Consider the following 16,854-nt stretch of genomic DNA (forward strand, 5'->3'; position numbering starts at 1 on the left):
GGAGCCATTTGTTATAAAGCTTCCAAAAGATTGTATCTACCTTGGGAAATTTTCCAGAGAAGATCTGTTTATATGAAGAAAGGTTTCTCTCCCCTCTCTGAGAAAGGGACCTGAGAAAGGGGTAGGGGGTGGCAAGTGTGTAGTGGTTCCTATATAAACACCCAGATTCATAATTTGGAGAATCCTTTCTTTATATATGCAGTGTGACATTTGTTCTCATCGCTGTCCTGAGGGGGTAGAATGGGGTATAAAGAATCAATGCTGTTATTGCTGTAAATAATAATAATGCTGGTCTTTGATCCACAAACCTAATGTTTGCTTTCAGAATAAAATAAATAAATATGGGTATTCAAAATTTATTAGTGGTGTATCATGAAGAATAAACTGGGGTTCGCTAGGCAGAAATATATTCCAGGCAGAGGAAGGAAAATGTGCTGAAAGATGGATACATGCAAATAAAATTCAGTGATACTATAAGTACATAAGCATTTCAACTGCTTATCTAGGATCTATGTTCATTCCCCATTATGCACGGCCCATCTCCTTTTTGCTCTAATAACGTAACAGTGTTTGGCCATCATTGGTGATGTCTCAGTGGTATCTTCTTTAGGGAAGGAAATATTAAGCAAATACTAACATTATGTCTTGAAGTATATAAAGAACACAATATTTTTTCTTAAGTGTCAAGAACAATGTGAATTGAAATAGAGATGCTTTGCTTCCCCAGGGGGCATTAGAAATCAGCAAGGTGCCAACCTGTATACATGTATGGATTGAAGTGAGTTGATCCACACAACCCCAGTAGAGGGAGATTATCATCTACAGAAACAAAGAAAATGATTCAGGGGAGAAAAATTATGGAGTATGCAGAACACAAGAATTGAAGAGAGCTCATTGATTGATGTCTGCTGCCCAGGGCTAGGGGCTTCCCCGGGGATACTTCTGTGGTTAAGAGGTTTGAGGTATTTAATAACATATTTGGAAAGCCTTCTTAAGTCCACTTTAAATGAAAAACATTAACTTAATGATATAAGAAGACAGGCTTTATTCTTTGAATAATATTTTTAAAACTATGCAAATACACATACAGAGTTATGATGTTGGCAGGCACATTAATAGAAATGTCAGAACAAAGTCTCTTACTTGCAGTAATAATAATAATGCCTTTCATCTAAGTAGTACTTTCAGTGTAAAAATATTGTCACAAACATGGTCTCATTGGACTCTCCCACAGCCTTTTGAGGAAGGCAACCTAAACTTATGAGAAAAGGGAAGGCTTTGGAATGGGATAGATTGGGGCCCAAATCCAGGCTCCTTTACTACCATGTTATCTTCAGCAAATCTCCTAACCTCTCTGGAACTCAATTTCCTTATCCATGAAAATAGAAAAATGAACACTTTGTATAAATCAGTTGGAAAATTAAATCACAAATGCAGAAATCACCTAACAAACAGGCTAGCATAATAGATTATTAATAAGTTATTTTTTTTCTAGGTACAGGTGGATTATGATAGCTTCTTTAATTTTTTTTTTCTGGAGAGAAAATGAAAAATTAAGAGATAAGTGACAATATCAAGGCCACCAATTAGAGAAATACGTTTAACACCAAGTTTTTACATTTTCAGAACAAGTCCTTCTGATTAGCACTGTGCTGTGAAACAGTCCTGGTAGAGTCCTTTTTTTTTTTTTAGCACCTCATTTGGGATCAAAGAAATTGAGTTTGTAAAATAAGCTTGTAGAACGTTGATATAAAGTCTCCCCTACCCCTACCTCTCCTACCCCACCAAATATGTCTACCCCACCAAAAAGACCTCCTGGTCTCCAAAACCTGTGACTGTTATCTTAGATAAAGAATGACTTTTGTAGCTGTAATTTCAAGATCTGGAGAGGAGGTGTTATCTTGGATTATCTGGTGGGCCAGATATAATCACAAGGACCTTTCTAAAAGTAAAGCAGGAGGAGACAAAATATCTGGAAGAGATAATACTATGCTGTTGGCTTTGAAGATGGAGGAAGTGGCCACAAGCCAAGTAAGGCAGGTAATGTTTACAAGTTGGAAAAAGAAAAGCAACAGTTTTTTCCCCTTGAGTCTCCAGAAGGATTATAGCCCTCCTGACCCATTTTAGACTTCTGACTTCTGGAACTATAAAAAGATAACTTTGTGTTGTTTTAAGCCACTAGGTTAAAGTAATCTGTCACAGCAACAATATGAAACTCATACAGACCCAATAGAAACTTTTAACCTCAGGAATGGTGAAGAGTGGACTTTCTAAGTTTAATTTGCACATATATTAGCAATGATAATGTTTCAAAAGTAAATGTATGATTCTTCCTGCCATTTTCTATTCCAGGAAAATAGCGTTGCAAGTAAGACCCTCATTTTCCTCCACAGCATGAAAGTTACAATAGGTGTTAGAGAACTTAGTGATATAACAATTTTTAATGATATACTTTATTAAAGTCTATTATTATATATGTGAAGTTTAGAATTAGCTAAATGTTTGATATTAACATTCTAACCAGTTTAACTGTGGGTCAGGAGATACTGTAGAGTCCTAGAGATAAACTTATATCAGAGAGATTTATTAGTTGCTTCAAAGAAATGTTTTAAGATATTTATTCTTTATGCTTCAATGGGGGCAACTAGGCATGTGTAACTCCAAATATACAGAAGCTATTATTTAGAATTATAGAATCATAGGGTCTCAAAGTTGGAATGAACTTTAAAGGATGCCAGAGTCAATCATTCGGAGAATGCCTATACCTTCTGTTAGGCATTCCAGATAAAAGACTTATGGGGAGACCAGACCTCTCCTTTGCCTAGCATGTTGGAATATCTACCTATTCTTTTTCAACTCTTGACTTTCACTGCAACACTGATATGATATGTTGGGGCCATATCAATGACTTCTTTTTAAAGATGTACATGCAGTGAAGATAAAGCTTCTGGCCAAAAGTTACACAACTGGTTAAAGTAATTTCAGGGCATTTCTAAATAAATCCTTTTGAGGCCTCATTGAACTGTATTTCATGTAAACCTAGGGTTCTAAATCAGAGCTGGGTTCTCTGGTTGGGGTTGGAGAATCAATGCTGAACAAGTCAAGCATAAATCCTGTCATTATGTAATTTATAGTCCAGTGAAGAGTACAGATAATGAAGCAGATACAATACCATGTGGTTGTTGCAGGTGAATGAACTCATACATGACATGTGGAATAGCAGGTCAGGAAAGCCCTGAGTCCTGCAGTTATGGCCCCAAGTGCAGGTTGTTTATTGCACTATGTGGCCTCTGGGATGGTAATTATTTCACCAAATTATCCAGGACTGACCTATTTGTGAACCTCATTTTTTTTTTCTGTTTTCCCCTTCTTCCCCGGAGTGTGTGATGAATGCGAAATTAATGGCAGAGTCAGGCACAACCAAGCCTAACTTTGCCCAAATTCAAGAATCCTTCCAAGAATCTTAGTGAAGGTAATGGTCCTGACTATATTTAGAGATCCCTAGTAATAGTAAATCCTGGAAATGTAAGATTCTATTTCTATTCTATTTCCCACAGAAATAGCTAAGTCAACAAGCTCAAATTATCCCTAGTTTAGGTGAAGGGAAGGAGAAGGTCTAAAAAAAAATATAGCTTCTATCCTGATGAGTCACTAGTTAATGTGAAATTATAATATGTCAAAAGAAGTGAAAGTTTGAGCCAGAATAGTATTACTTCAATTGGAATTAGAAGCAAGCTATAGGGAAAGAAACACAATGTTTCTTGAGTATATTTCAGAATATGGAAAAACATCTTATTCTCTTATGAGTTTGTGTGTGTGAGAGAGAGAATACCAATCATTTTCCTTTAGTGATGTGCCTTATTCCAGTGGCATGGTTTGTCATACTGGGCTAGAGGAGGAAAAAAGAAAAAAACAAACATTTTTCAAGAGCTCCATTCTGAAATTTTTTCTAGAATTGTGACTTGGGTATCAATATCTGAGTCCCACCTCCCTGCCATTATATTAATGATGCTTTCACTTAGAAGAAGCTCAATAGGAAAAAAACCAGATTTCAGTTCTAGGTCAAAACCCATTTGAAATATTGACTTGAAGAATATTTTTTAGGGGATAAAAAGAAAGTGAGAATAGGTAGTAGACAGATGATTTGGAATACATTAAATTATTTGCTGAAATGATCATCTCTGATATCATCTCTGATATTTCAGTTACTGAACCTATAGGTTTTCTCTAATAGGGCATTGGTTTTCACTTTCTTTAAATGGAAATAGAGATGACACACAATATTAATTTCAGGTGTATAGAATAGTGATTTGACAATTCTGGACTCTACTCAGTGCTCATGGTGATAAATGAAATCACCATCTGTGTGATTATAATACACCATATTGTGTATTGTGAACATAATACAACATATTATAATATTATTGACTATATTCCCTAAGCTCTGCTTTTCATCTCTATAGGTTATTGATTTTGTAGATGATTTTTAGATTGATTTTATAGATTAAAGTTCATCTATTTTGCCTACTTCTCATCCAACTACCCTCTGGTAACCATCAGGTCTTCCCTATATTTAAAGAGTCTCTTTGTTGTATTGTTTTTTAGATTTCCCATTTAAGTGAAATAATATGGTATTTGTCTTTCTTTGACTTATTTCAGTTAAGGTAATACCCTCTAGATCCATCTGTATTGTCAAGTGACAAGGTCTCATTCTTTTTAGTGGCTGTGTAATATTTCATTGTACATGTGTATTATTATACACATTTTTAAATTTTTAATTTATTTCTTATTTTTTTTATAAACATAAAATGTATTTTTATCTCCAGGGGTACAGGTCTGTGAATCGCCAGGTTTACACACTTCATAGCACTCACCATAGCACATACCCTCCCCAATGTCCATAACCCCCCTCCCCCTCTCCCAACACCACCTCCCCCCAGCAACCCTCAGTTTGTTTTGTGAAATTAAGAGTCACTTATGGTATGTCTCCCTCCCAATCCCATATTGTTTCATTTATTCTTCTCCTATCCCCCTAAGCCCCCATGTTGCATCTCCACGTCCTCATATCAGGGAGATCATATGATAGTTGTCTTTCTCCGATTGACTTATTTCACTAAGCATGATACCCTCTAGTTCCATCCACGTCATCGCAAATGGCAAGATTTCATTTCTTTTGATGGCTGCATAGTATTCCATTGTGTATATATGCCACCTATTCTTTATCCATTCATCTGTCCTCAGTGCAGTCAGATGCAATGACCCCCTTTGCTTGCTATGAGTGCGCTGGGTAGAGTCTGCTCCTGGTTCTATTGAGAGACCTGGCTAAGGCAGCAGTTGGCTCATTGGGGTATGGTGTCAGCAATCAGCCTAGCTTCTGCAGTTAGCCTCTCCTTCACAGCTACAGGAACAGCAAAGGGCAGGGCTTGCTTCCTATGCAGCCAGCTGAGTGGCTCAGCTGCAGGAACTCTGGTTGTGCTCATGTATAGCATTTTCTTCTCTCCTCCCCAAGGCAGCAGTCACTTTGGAGTAGTGCTGGTCCCAGACAGGGCTGCCTGGCAGGTGTGATAGGACAGGAGTCACTTTGGAGGGAAGCCTGCTGAGACTGGCAGGCTGGGAGTAGTGGCTCTACATGGAATGTCAGTGTGGGGTAGTGGCGCTAGCAAAGTAGTTGGAGAGTGTTAGAACTGGCTCCCTGAAGTGTTCAGGGAGTTTCCAGCCTAGTTATCTAGGCTGGAAAGGAAGGAGAATTGTGCCTTCAAAGTGGTTGCAAGGATTAAATTGTTTATAAACACCTACACTAAGTTTATATTCAATAAATTTAGTACATCGTGTAATACAATGAGACAAATGTGAACTTTGAAATCTCACAGATTAAAAAGAGTTCAAGTCCAAGCTCAGCTTCCTATTGGGGCCAAGACCCCTCTCTCTGGGCCTCAGTCTTCTCATCTTTGATACAGAGGAAAGTTTCTTTCTCTCAGGCATGTTCTGAAGGTTGAGCAAAATTATGCATCTGAAGTGATTTCCTGGTGGTACACATGGGAGTTTATCACACATACCAGGAGACAGGGCACATTTGCTCATGTTTAGGCAGTGGCTTTATTAACTCTCTTTTGCTGAGTTCCTGTCTTGATTCAAGCACTTCCCTAGCTTTTGTAAGGGACACCAAGAAGTAAAGCACACAGCAGATATGATCTCGCAGAGGGGGGGCTTAGGGCTACACTGTGGTATCGGTTTCTTTGCAGATGTTCTGACTAAATATTCCCAAAGAACCCTCAAACTTTATCTGTAGGCACCTTTGCACATGTTTTCAGAACTCTTTATCATGTACATTTCATAGTAAAAATCAAAGAAGTATTTATCTTTCTTTTTTTTTTTTTTTTTTTTGCATGGCTGTCACAGTTCTCTCAGACCACAGTCTGAATGAAATTTAGCTCTGTTTCTGCAGAGTCAGTAGCTGTAATGATCATGTGATCTTCCAAAGGGACACTGGACACTAATTACGACCTCATTTCGAATACTTTTACGGGAGATTGTTTGGGAAGACTTGGGTGGTCCTAGTCCCTGACTACCACTCCTCTACCTTCCTATACACATATGATGAGAGATAGGTCATGGAACAGGCTCACCTGGTATCCACATAGCTCTCTGCTCCGTTACAGTGTCATGCATACTCTGGCTTTCTTATCATCTCATCTTAGAAGAGAAAGAAACACTGCAGAGAGCTCATTTCTTCTGCTTCAAGCCAGTTACTGAAAATGGTAAAATGGAAGAGTGGCAGAGCCAGAAAAAGAAGCCGCCTTGACTCTGCCAAGCGTGTGCTCCTGCTGCCAATCGCAACTCTTTGTGTGTAGACAGTCTGTGCAGCAGACTAGGACCTGCTTCAAGTACCGCATCTGCCTGGGGCTCTTTCCCAGTATAGTTTGCTGCTCTCCATCCCACCCTGAAGGATATCACCGCCCTGATTCCCTCCCAAGCCTCCGTGACAGCTTCCTGTCAAGTGACTCTCCCCCACAAGTCTTTTTTGACAAATCTCAGAGATGCAACAGCTGGTCACCCTTCAAGACTTGCACATGTCTCTGTTGCCACTTATGTAGATTTCTTTCTTCCTTATTGATTTTTTTCCATTTCTCCTCTTCTGTTTTGTGGGTATCAGCTAACAGTTTACATTCTCTTGTATTGCTCAGTTCTCTCTATTTAAAGTCCCTATCTTGTGGCAACTTCTGCACATATGGACCTTCCAATTATAAAGTTATAAGGAACAATAATAGATACTAACTTGTCTGTTTACATTCTGTTCTACTGTTCAAAAAGTTTTGCATAGCAGTTATGTTACAACTTCTCTCTGAGGTAAGCCTCTGATACAGAGGTTTACTTTTACATTTTTTTAATGGAATAGTGAATAGCTTCAAAATAGTTATAACATATATTTAAAAAAACAAGCATCCATATACCCATCATCACACTTATAAAATAAAGCATTATCTGAACCCCTCAGAACCAGCCCTCCATCTCAGTAACCTCTTACCTTCCCCCCGTGTCACAGCCATCTGGATCTTACATTATCACCTCCTTAGTTCTCTTTGTAGTTTTACCACATATATGTATCCCTAAATAGCATAACATTTCATTTTGCCTACTTTGAAGATGGAATGTAAATCAAATTATACTGTTTGCATCTTTTCAAACTGTGCTGTTCAATTTCATGGCCGTGCAACTACTGAGCACTTGAGAAAGGACTGGTCCAAATTGCAATGTCCTGTGCATATAAAATGCATGCCAAATTTTGAGGATTTGGTACAAAAAAAGTCATATAAATATTTTTATATTGGATTCATGGTGAAATATATTAGACTGAATGAAATATATTATTAAAATTTCATGTTTCTTTGTTTTTAAATGGCTACTAGAAATTTTAAAATGAAATATGTTTCATCATTTTTCTACTAGACAGAGCTACTCTAGAATTTGTATTTTTACTTAGCATCTTCTTTGTGAGATTCGCTCATGGTGGTGTTGATAGCTGTATTCACTGTGTTGTCACTTTATTATTCTGTACTATTATTGGTAGACATTTGTATTTGTTCCATTTTTTTCCCCAGTTACCAACAGTGTTATTTGAGTAGGCAAGAGTTTCTCTAGGGTATTGCTAGGTCCTGGAGTTTGTACCTGTTCATCTTACTAGATACACAAAATTGTTTTCTGAACCAGTTGTACCATTTTTTTTTCCCTGCCAGCAGTGTAAGAGAATACTTATGCTCCATATCAGAGGTCAACAGACATTTTCTGTAAGCAGCCATGTAGTAAGTGTTTTAGGCTTTAGCACCAAGTGGTAAAATTGAGCAATGGTTCTCTGTGAAAGACTAATAATCTTTTTTACACTTTTCATTTAAAAGTGTAAAAAGCATTCTTGGCTCATGGGCTATACAAAAGCAGGTGGCAGACTAGATTTGTACCATGTGCTACGTTTGCCAAATCTTGCGCTGCATCATTGTTAACATTTGAAATTGCCAAATTTTAATTTTAGCCAATTTTACGAGTACAAAGTTGTATTTTCATTTGACTTACCCAGCTTACTAATGAGGATGAGAATCCTTTCGTTGACTTACTGGTCATTCATGTTTCCTTCTCTGTGAAATGTTGGTTTGATTCTGTTGTCCATTTTTATTAGTCTGGTATCATTTTAGAGGCCATGAAACTAACTTTGCCTGAGAGGAGATATTTGATATGAATGTTTTAAGATCATAGCTAGGAAGGAACAGAACATGAACTCAAGCTCTTTCTTTTAATTGCAATGTCTTTTATGCTTTCTTTAAAAATGAACTAACAGTAGGGGCACCTGGGTGTCTCAGTCATTAAGCATCTGTCTTTGGCTCAGGTCATGATCCCAGAGTCCTGGGATCGAGCCCTGCATCAGGGGTGGGCAGCTCCCTGCTCAGTGGGAAGCCTGCTTCTCCCTCTCCCATGCCCCTTGCTTGTGTTCCCTCTCTTGCTGTCTTTCTCTCTCTGTCAATTAAATAAATACATAAAATTTTTGAAAAAATAAATATAAATTGGTAAAACAAACATATGAGTAAAAATTCCTAGAGGTGAGGCACCATGAAACATGAATTTCAAATAGTTACAAGGATCTTTGATAATTGAATGATTAGAATGAAAAATAAATATTATTGTTCTTTAATCTTAACTGATACTTTGATGACTATTATAATACCCCACCCCCACGTGTGCATGTGTCCATGGACTCATGCCAATGTGTATGCACACACATACAGAATTTATCTCAATAAGTCCCACTCATTCTTCTGGGCTTAGCATTGATATCACTGTCTTGGAGATGCCTTACCTGACCACCCACTTCACTTCGTGCTTACTCCTGACTGGCCTTTTAACTTCTTAACATTTTATTGTCTGCTTCCTTCCTTAGATTGGGAGTTGCTTAAAGTCAGGGGGTGATTTAATTCACCATTTTCAATACTGAGTACTCTTCTAACATAGTAGATGTTTTAAAAGTACTTCTTGAAACATCTTGGTAACCCCCTAGAGAATCATAATTCACTTATTCCAAGGAAAGATACAGGCTTGTACTATAGAAAATGCCAGTTAATTTCCAAGGAAGGTGTTAGTCATGATACGAAGCTCTTCTGCTTGATGCTACCACCAAGCATTCATCTCCAGGTGCCAATTGGGCAACATGTTTACCTCAAGCTAACTATTACAGGTACTGAAATTGTGAAGCCATATACACCTATATCTGATTTCTCTCAGAGTTCAAGGAACCAGTTCTTCTCAACAATAAATACATCTACTTTTTGATCAAAATCTATCCTAATAGACTCTTCACACCAGAGCTTGATCATCTTTAGATTGGAGATTCTGTTTCCATAAGCAATCCTGAGGGCAATTTTAAAACATCCCAGTTCCAAGAATTAGAAGATCTCTTTTTATTGGCAGCTGGAATAGGCTTCACACCAATGGTTAAAATACTGAATTATGCTTTGACTAACATACCCAGTCTCAGGAAAGTGAAGCTGATGTTCTTCAATAAAACAGAGGATGATATAATTTGGAGAAGCCAGTTGGAGAAATTAGCATTTAAAGATAAAAGATTTGATGTTGAATTTGTTTTCTCAGCACCTACTTCTGAATGGAATGGCAAGCGGGGACACATTTCACCAGCTCTTCTTTCTGAATTTTTGAAAAGAAGTTTAGACAAATCCAAAGTCCTCATCTACATTTGTGGACCAACACCATTCACAGAACAAGGAATAAGGTTGCTGCATGAGCTGAACTTTTCCAAAGATGAGATCCATAGTTTTACAGCATAATGAAGAACTGTCATTGTCCTTTATTCAACTGTTTTTGTCTAAATTTGTGATTATTTAGGATTTTTTAAGAGCACATTTTTGTACATACTAACTAAAGTGTCAACTAGAATCCAGGTTTCAGTTTTTTCAGTGAAATCAACCGTTCCTTCCATATAGATGACTTGTTGACTTTATTTTGTACCATAACTTATTTTACTACTGATCTCTGACCTGGAATCAATCATGGCAACAAGTCCATATAGGAGTCTTTTGTGACGAGTCACAAACTTCCTTACCATTTAAAGTGTATCACTGTTTTACAGTAAGCTCTGGTGTTTTATGACATGATAAAGTAAATGATCATTTTGATCATGTTTCTATGCAGTAAAATGTCTTCTTAGCAATACAGATTAAATTTTACATTGCACTGTTAACTCGGGAAATGATTGTTTATGTCCTTGTAATACTATTAAAACTTGGAATGTTACAACTTAAAAAAAAAAAAGTACTTCTTGAGTGAATGAGTGAGTCAATGAGTGAATGAGTGACTTCTACACATCAGGTATTGTGGGGTCCATTTGTAGGCAAGGCCAATCCAAACAGATTGTCTCCAAGGAGTTCAAATATATTCCACTTTCACTGTAAATTGACTAACTCAAGGAAATCATATAACTGAAGACAACTGGATTGCATGAAGCCCAGACCAAGAGTAATAATGTGTCTGTGTCCCTCCATCTCTCCAGCACCTTCTTAAGAGTAAGAAGGAGCTCTTATTCAAAGAAACATAAAAAGGGATTTCGTTCAAAACGGGGCGAGGTGTGGGAGGTCGGGGGAGCCAGGTGGTGGGAATTATGGAGGGCACGTCAGAACGTGTCTAATTTGATTGTATTTTTACTAGAGACAACTACTGTTTAAAATTTTAAATACAATCATCTAAATCACTAATTATTGATCACAAACCAGTACTATTTACCATTAAACTGTATATTACCTAACTGGAAATACCCACAATGTTTCCTATAAACCTTGACTTCACTGATGTTTTTAACTGCTCTATTTTACTAGAATAAAGAGAATTTTTCTGTCTTAAAAAAAAGGGGGATTTCATGAGTACTGGGTATTACGCATAAGTGATAAATTATTGAACTCTACATCTGAAACTAATGGTGTACTCTATGTTGGATAATTGAATTTATCTGAAAAAATACAAAAAAAAAGGATTGCAATTCTAGATTCTAAGATTTGAATATTCCTAAGATTAAAATGCAGTATTTCTTGAGCAGTATATCTGAAGCATAATAATAAGAAATGCAGCGCTTGAGAAGTATTATTAGGAAGTTGGTGTGGATTCTGTTGGAGAAGAGGATGAAGAAAAAGTAGAGGAATACTAATTATCATTCCTTTTAACCCTGCAGCATGTAACACTCAGAACTTTAGGTTCAACATTAACTGATAGTCATTAAAGCTTTCTGGTTAGATTGTCTTTACTTTTTTTTTTTAAGATTTTATTTATTTATTTGACAGACAGAGATCACAAGTAGGCAGAGAGGCAGGCAGAGAGAGAGGGGGAAGCGGCTCCCTGCTGAGCAGAGAGCCTGATGTGGGGCTCACTCCCAGGACCCTGGGATCATGACCTGAACAGAAGGCAGAGGGTTGAACCCACTGAGCCACCCAGGCGCCCCTAGATTGTCTTTACTTTTAACTGTGATCATTTTCCATTTGTACCTGTAAGATTTTTCCATCATATCTCAAAGTAAAGGCAAGAAAAAAAAATCACGCTTTATAGAACAAATTTATCCTTTTTACATTACTAACCCCAATGCTTGATCTATATATTAATGTACTATTTCTATGAATATAATAACAAATAAAATAAATATTTATAAAATAATATATGCAAATATAAATTATTTATATACATATATAAACAAATTGTTTTAAATTTAAATTTTTGATCAATTTAGAGAGAATAAACTTCTCAAATGTCCTCTACCAGAATCCTGAACAGAATAGCCCTATAAACACAGATGCCCTGGAGACTTGCCTTTCCATCCTGGTTATACAAAGACTTTTTCCATTTAGATAATCATTATAACATTCCTCATAAGGGGCAGGGAAAAAATTATGTCAAGTTTCAAATAAAGACTAAGAATTGGTCACTCACAAGATACTGTTAAGAGTCCCTGATAAATATATGCTGTTAAGGAAAGTCTGTGAAAGAAAAATATTTGTTGGACTTCATATCCTTCTTGTCTAGAAGAATAAAAATGGACCTATCACATTAATAAAAGGAAGGCCTAGGAGATCTCACATATCTTTCAAAATTAATTTCCACTGGATTGAAGGGCTAGATGAAATTTTGAAATTTAAAAATGCAAAAGAAAACAGGAGTGATTTCTAAAAATCTTACCAGAGGGGGAAGAATTTTCTAAGCTTAAAAATAGTTTAGGCAAAAAAAAAAATAGTTTAGGCAAGAATAAGAACAAAATAATGAAAAAGAATTATGAATCCAGAAAAGTCACCCAGAAATGTGAATTCTAAACAGTTTGATAAGAACAGCAATTCGAGATAATAATGAGTTTTAGAGGAGGTATATATTTAAATCTCTACATTATTTTTACAAAAATGAATTCTAGATACATATGTAAATATACATGCAAAAACAAGAGTACTAAAAGATAAAAATGGGTAACTTTTTTTAAAAAAGATTTTATTAATTTGTCAGATCGAGAGCACAAGCTGGGGAATCTGCAGTCAGAGGGAGAAGCAGACTCTCTGTTGAGCAGGGAGCCCAATGTCGGACTTGATCCCAGGACCCTGGGATCTTGACCAGAGCCGAAGGCAGGCGCTTACCTGACTGAACCACCCAGGCATCCCAAAATTGGTAACATTTTTATTTAGTAATCTTAGATAACTCATTGACTTTTAGGAAACTTTGAGTGTGGAAGGCTTTTCTAATTATGACATTCTAATTATTAAAAAATGAGAAATGGACTCCAAATAGATAAAAAAAAATGGTGCATAGAAATAAGTATCCAAAATAAATTAAAAGTCATTTGCTAACTGAAGATTTTTTTATTATTATATTCAGTTAGCCAACATATAGTACATCATTAGTTGTTGATGTAGTAGAGTTGTTATTCATTAGTTGTGTATAACACCCTGTGGTCATCACAACACTTGTCCTCCTTAATACCCATCACCCAGTTACACCATCTCCCTACCCCCTTCCTTCTGAAACCCTCAGTTTGTTTCCCAGAGTCAACCGTTCCTCATGGTTTGTCTCCCTCTCTGACTTCTTCCTATTCAATCTTCCTTCCCTTCCTCTATGGTCCTCCACATTATTCCTTATGTTCCACATATGGGTAAACCATATGGTAATGGTCTTTCTCTGCTTGAATTATTTCACTTAGCCTAAAACAAAACAGTATTTATTACCTACTTTACCAACCCCCCCAAAACAGAACAATTCAATTTTTAAAAATCAAAAAACATGATTCCACAGTTCTTATAGTTAAAAATATAATTGGTCTTCAAATCTATGAGTGGATGTTGCATGCATCACACACATTATGAGAGGCATGCAAATAAAAGCAAGATAACTTATTTTACCTACAGAATTAACAAAATAAAAAGCTTGGGAAAAACAGTGCTGGCTAAAGAGTAGGGAGACCATTACTACATAAAGTAGAAGCAAAATTCATGTAGTCACGGTGGAGAGCAATTTAGTAACTCTTATTAAATTTTAGAATGTACATGTATATTTTGACTCAACTATTTCATTTTTAGAAATTTTGACTACAGATATAACATATATTCACACAGGTGTAAAAGATGTGTTGACAAGGATCTTTATTACAATTTTGTATGAAAAAAACCATGATACAATATAAATGCCCATGAAGAGAATCAATTGCAGTATAACCATATTATGGAATATTATACGGTAGTTAAAAATGAGATTTTTAAAATTAACAGACACTTATGTAATGTTTACTAAATGCCATTTAATTTTCCTAACAATTTTATAAACTAGGTACTATTATCCTCATTTTATGGATTAGAAAACTGAGCTGTAGGTAGCTTTTACAACCTTAGTATATTATTTAACCTATTATATGCTGAAGCCAAAATTCAATTCAGGCAACCTAGCTCTGGATTCTATGCTACTTTTTTTAAAAAAAATTTTAATTTTTTAAATTTCTTTTCAGTGTACCAGAATTCATTGTTTATGCACCACACCCAGTGTTCCATGCAATACATACCCTCCATAATACCCACCACCAGGCTCACCCAACTCCGCACTCCTATCCCTTCCAAAATCCTCAGTTTGTTTCTCAGAGTCGGCAGTCTCTCATGTTCATCTCCCCCTCCAATTTCCCAAACTCATTTCTCCTCTCCATCTCCCCATGTCCTCTGTGTTATTCCTTATGCTTCACAAGTAACTAAAACCATGACACTTGTCTCTCTCTGCTTGATTTATTTCACTCAGCATACTCTCTTCCAGTCCCATCCATGTTGATACAAAAGTTGGGTATTCATCCTTTCTGATGGAGGCATAATACTCCATTGTGTATATGGACCACATCTTCCTTATCCATTCGTCCGTTGAACAGCATCTTGGTTCTTTCCACAGTTTGGCAACTGTGGCCATTGCTGTTGTGAACATTGGGGTACAGATGGCCCTTCTTTTCACTATATCTGTATCTTTGGGATAAATACCCTGTAGTGAAATTGCAGGGTCATAGGGTAGCTCTATTTTTAATTTCATAAGGAATCTCCACACTGTTTTCCAAAGTGACTGCACCAACTTGCATTCCCACAAACAATGTAAGAGGGTTCACCTTTCTCCACATCCTCTCCAACACTTGTTACTACCTTCAAGATATTCTACCTGTGAATATTATAATGTTCATTTAACTTTTAAACAAAATAACGAAGTGAAGAATATGGTTATCATGAGCCCATCTGTATTAAATACATCCTCATACATATATGTTTCTAAAGTAATAGACATTTCTGGAAAAAAACACAAACAATAACAGAAGGTATCTCTAAGTACTATTTTGTATGTATATTACCATAGCAAAATATTGAGAATAACCCAGCCCTCTGAAAATATGTAGATTATGGTATTCTCCACCATTAAATTTTTAAATTATGGTATTCTCCACCATTAAATTTTTAAATTCTCCAGCCATTAAATTTTTTGTTTGAGAGTTCATAATAGTGTAGAAATATACTAAAAGAAAAATATCATTGTATATTCATTACAATATGATATTGAAAAACTATATATACAATCATTATAGTAATGAAGGTTCAAAACATTAGCAGTAGTAATTTGAGGGTAGTCCAATTAAGAGTTTTCCATCTTCCTACTTTTAAAAATTTCTGAATGTTCTGTAGATATTACATTTATAGTAGAGTATATTTTAATTTACAAAAATAATGGCACCAACTCTGAGAAAAACAGACTTACAAAGCTGAGGCTTAGCTTTGGGACCATAGTGACCTCAGTAAGATCTTTAAAGGTCATGACAAACATCTCCCACAAGGTTTTGGGTAGAAGAAAGAAATCTATGTGTAAGGAACTATATCTCTACTCTAACACCCCTAGTCAAAATCCATTAAAGAGAGGAAGGAAACCCAAGGATAACACAAAACATCACAGAATTTACTCTTAATTGGGACAATATACTTTGGACTACATTGGTATAGAAGGTCATCAGAACACATGAAATACCACCAAAAGATCAGGTTGGAGAACATACTTCATGGTCCTTTTCAAAAGTTCCAGGGTAGGTTCTGCATTAATTGTGCTTTCTTTGTTACATTAATTATTGAAGCAGCATATGACTGTTTTGTTAAAGCCATAGATACATGTCTGCTCAAATAAATTAATGTTCCGATCTCAACTGGATGATTTGGCAGGAATAATACACTCACCAGCCAATGTGTAGACTGACCCACATGACTCTCTCTCTCAAGGATCTAAAGTGGGACATTGTATATTACTCTAACAAGCAGATAGAGGCAATACATTTTTCTTTTTAAAATTTTCCTAGTAGCATCTATTGACCTTTACCAAACATCCTGTATATTATACATGTGCTGGAATTCAAAAATGCAGGAGCAAATCTGGGAAATGGTATGCAAATTGTGAAGGTGCACAGGAGGCACTTTTCAAATTAACAAAATCTGAGAACTGGCATCTCAATGCTTAACAAAAAGACTTTGCTTTCAAGGTGAGTTATACATGCACACACCCATACACATGCATACATTTAAATATAAATGGTTATATATACCATTTTCTAAAAGACAGATTACCTGGAAAGTTTAAAAAAGCTTCTAGGTCTGTATTATTGGAAAGCACACAAAAACATTTTGTGTTAAGATTGTTTTTATCCTGTTTGACCCTACTCCAATTCCTTCTACAAGTTTTTGCCAGACTAAGCAACTTAAGGCATCCTTGCTCAAGGGAGGATGGAAGTATTCTATAGTGATGGTGTTTTCAAGTTATCTATTCTTCTGTATTGCCAGAAAT

General features: G+C 36.2%; 1 pseudogene; it reads left to right on the top strand.

Moving 5' to 3' along the window:
* Positions 1–1,854: 1,854 nt before the first annotated feature.
* On the top strand, positions 1,855–10,358 carry LOC123955487 (annotated as a pseudogene).
* Positions 10,359–16,854: the final 6,496 nt, after the last annotated feature.

Source organism: Meles meles, chromosome 1 (genome assembly GCF_922984935.1).
Source record: "Meles meles chromosome 1, mMelMel3.1 paternal haplotype, whole genome shotgun sequence".
Taxonomy (NCBI): domain Eukaryota; kingdom Metazoa; phylum Chordata; class Mammalia; order Carnivora; family Mustelidae; genus Meles; species Meles meles.